Raw genomic sequence first — 4114 nt, forward strand, 5'->3', positions numbered from 1 at the left:
CCGTGCATACTCAAGTGTACGCTGCATGTACTGGGTTCGCGCCTCGACCTTGGTCAACACTAGCGTACGTTGGGCGTCAAAGCCAAGTACGCGATCTGTGGGCTTGGAAGATTTTGGGCTCATTTGGTGTTCGACTTTAAACTTGAGATAGTTAGGCCTCGGGCCTATTCTGAGTGTAACAAGTCCTTTTTAGGTCTAAGGCCATGTTTGGGGTCATTGGACCATAGTGGGCCTTAAAGGCCCTATATTGGGATTGGATGCCTTTTTCGGTTTTGTGGTTTTGGGCCTTGGAGAAAATGAGGGCCAATAAGGAAAAGGTAACAAAGCCTTTTTGCCTTAAGTGAAGGACTAGGAAATTGGACCTTCGGGTTAGATTGTGACATAACTGCTAATTAAGGGTTTGTGCTTGTTCGATAGGGAGAGGACTTCGCGAGTTATCTGCTGAGTGCAATTTGATACCACAGTCTGAGGTGAGTCTTCCTTCGTAGTAGCTATGGGTCGAAGGCACCAAGGTCGGCCCACTCATTATGTTATAGCATGATGATTATATTTCTAATAATTGTGAATCATTTCTATATTTGTTTGACAACTTGGTGATTACTGTTATGATATTATGTGGTAGTAGTAGGGGTGAAATAGACTCGATATCTGCTTGTAATAAACTGAAGGGGTAGGCCAGTACCCAGATATGTTTGATAGTATCCGGTTGAGATAAACCAAAGGGGTAGACCAGTACCTAAATATGCTTGGAGGTATCCGGTTTAAATAAATTGAAGGGGCAGGCCAACACCCAGATGTGATTGGCACTATGTTTGTTTAGTATGTGGCACGTTGGGGGAACTAACTAAGCTTTGTCGTTACAGTTTTTAGTTTATGTTAGGGGAAGGGCCCGACTTGATCGCACCGCATCACTACATGTTTTTCCGCACTTAGTGATTTTGAGATTTGGGCTATGAGATTATGATACACATAGACTCTTTTGAATACTTTGTTACCAGTTTCTTATGAATGAAATGAATTTAAAAACAAAATTTTTATCTGTATTTTTGGGATGTTACATTAATCCATAGTTTTATGTTTTAAATTCTTAGGAATGTATTTGACACTTAGAATGTAGTAAACTATTTTTATTGTAATGTTCTAGACAGTTAGTTATGTTTATTTTTGCAAAACGATGTTTATTGTAATTTTTAAAATGCTTAGTGATATATTTGACGCTTTGTGGTTTAATGCAATTGGTTTTTCAACATTTTGGTCAAATCGATTACGTAGCTAAACAGTTTACCGATAATACGTAACCTGTAGTGAAGGCAAGTAAAGTGAAGGTGGGTCCTAGAACCCACCTAATAAAAGTAAATGTGGTATATGCTATATATATATATATATATATATATATATATATATATATATATATATATATATATATAAAAATAGGGACCTACCTTAAAATTATTCAAAGATCTACTAAAAGTTTTGGCAAAAATAATGTTTAATAGTATTTGATCTTAAAATAGTCTAATACCTCAATCCATATAAAATTTAATCAATAGGTAATAGCCTAATACATAACAAATGAAAAACAAATTATTTTTTGTGAAACATTGCCTACAACACATTTGAATTCCAGAAAGGCATATGTACATGATCAACTATGATTTTTGATTTAGATAAAATAAGCGAAATGACTATATTTGTGAGAACTTTAATATAAGTATTGAAGTTATGTATGAATGTTTTATGGCAACCCGACTGGTCACTAAGATTTTGTACTCTTTCATTTTTTCGGTTTCATTTAAATAGGGAACCACATGATTTTTTGTTTTGAATACGCCACTGTACGTAACTGAACATGTAAAACGAGTTTTTTGGGAATCCATCGGAATATTTGGTCATATCTATCAAGTACGTTCCGGCTTTAAACCTTCATTATTTTTTTAAAGGAAAAATCACAAATAATTATCCACGAGGCATTTGGTGACAGAAAAAAATTCGTTCGGAAAACCGTTTAGTGACAGATACATTAAACGTTAAAGAGTTCAATGTATTGTAGTTTCTTTCACAAATCACAATCGATAACATGTCTAGCAAAAACACTAACAATTAGAAATTAAAAAGAAAAACAATAGAACTAACAATCAACAATGTAAAATTCAAACAATCAAAAACCATGGTTTCTTGTGGGTGGGTTAGCATATAACAATAACAATAAGAAATACAAAAACAAATAAAAAATATCGAGATTCAAAAGGCAGCAAAGTAAAAATACCAATTAACAATTTCAATTGCAAATAATTACCGTAGCATCAGCAAAATTAATCACCAAATAAAAACTCAGTTTACCTTAGCAAAAATGGAGAGCTAGGGCAGTGAGAGAAGAGCTCGCGGCTAGGTTACACGACAAATAAGACTGGTAAAAAAGATCTGAAGTGGGTCCGTAAGTCATATAATTGAGGGACACGTTCTGATTTTTTAACAATTTTTTTGTTGAAATATTTAATCGTATCACCTACTTTCAAATGTGGTGCACACGCACCCACATCTCCTATTGCCACGTCAAGTTACGAAGCAAATAAAAGATAAATAAACAAATACAGCTACTACACATATAGAAAACAACACAACATAAACCATTATTACCAACAATAACTCCAATAGGAAACTAAAATAGTAACATATCATGCACCAACAGGGTACATATCATGTGACAAACGAGGGGAAAGGAGGACGTCAAGTTGGGTTGCTTTGCTGCAAGTCGCTCCGAAGATCTCTTCCATATCAACGGGTTCATTTCCTGCGGTTTTCATCTCAAATTGTTGTATTAAAGTAGCTAACGCTAAACGTGAAGCGTGCTGAGCAAATAAAATACCAGGGCAGACTCTTCTTCCAGTACCAAAAGGAAGCAATTCAAAATGGTTTCCCTTGAGATCAATATCTTTATGAGTTGTCAGGAATCTTTCAGGCTTAAATTCTTCCGGATTTGGCCAAATCTTAGGATCACGAAGAATTTTCCAAAGGTTTAACAGCAAACGTGTTCCACTGGGGATTTTGTAGATTGCATCAATGTAGACTAGGTTCTTTAGGTCTGATTCTTCTACTGGCCTATTCCTTCCAACATGCTCATCAATTTCATCTTGGGCAACTTTTATAGTTCTTTGGTTGTTAAGCAACAAGCACAAAGACCATGTTTAAGTCACAGCTGTTATGTCCAATCCAGCAATTAGCATGGTCTGCATGTTTTGATAACATTAAAACAAATCCAACTTGTCAAATGTTGTATCTTGAAAATAATGAAATGAATCTGAAAAAACTGTAAACGGTAGTGAAGTTAATATCATCTAGTCAAAATATATCCATATGAACTTTGAATGTGCATAAATTAAATGAACAAATGATGAAATGAAGTAAAAGTAACAGATCATTAAGGTGAAGCTTACCAAACATGTAGCCTTGATTATAGTATCACTGTCATGACCAGGGAATTCCTCTTCGGAAGCACCTTCAACAATGGAAATGAGCACATCCATAAGGACTTGGTTGCCTTCATCTTGTTGTTTAGACTTTCTCTTTCTTTTATGCTCTTCTAACCATCCATCAAAGATCTCGTCCATCTCTTTTCCAGGGATCCTCATCTCTCTCTCGTATCCTCCTATGTCGAAACGTTTCAGAGATGGAATAAAATCAGACACCACAAATGCGCCTAATAACTAAAAGAATTTCCTTGCAACTTTCTGAAATCGAATCCCTTCTTCATCATTGAGCGAAAGCCTTTTTCCAGCAACAACCCATAAAAGACCATTCAATATCAAGGTCCCAAACCATTGTTGCATATCCAACTTCACCACGTCTGATCCTGTAGTCTCTTTATTCTTTAACCAAGCCGCATATATCTCTGCCATGGATGCTCTAAGCTCTAAAACTCGAATAGGTGCAAGCATCTCAACTCGTTTTGGAGAGAGAACATGGAGCATGATGATCTTGCGCACTTGTCGCCAATAGTCCCCATAAGGAGCAAGAGCAAAGATGGCATAGTTATAGCCCATGAGTTCCATTTCCATCAACTTGGGTCGACTACAAAAGGCCTTGTCCTTTATTGTAAAACACTCTTTTGCTATAT

The 4114-nt window shown here is 35.9% G+C and overlaps 1 long non-coding RNA gene across 1 annotated transcript; it reads right to left on the reverse strand.

Annotated features, from left to right (window-relative positions):
- Positions 1-2459: 2459 nt before the first annotated feature.
- LOC145096826 (uncharacterized) lies at positions 2460-3872 on the reverse strand. The gene is made up of 2 exons (XR_013704090.1): positions 3435-3872; positions 2460-3227 (listed from the first exon to the last, which is right to left on the reverse strand). It is a non-coding gene; the product is annotated as an uncharacterized LOC145096826 (long non-coding RNA).
- Between the last annotated feature and the right edge of the window lie 242 nt (positions 3873-4114).

Source organism: Lactuca serriola, chromosome 4 (genome assembly GCF_051521515.1).
Source record: "Lactuca serriola cultivar US96UC23 chromosome 4, Lser_US96UC23_V15, whole genome shotgun sequence".
NCBI classification, from domain to species: domain Eukaryota; kingdom Viridiplantae; phylum Streptophyta; class Magnoliopsida; order Asterales; family Asteraceae; genus Lactuca; species Lactuca serriola.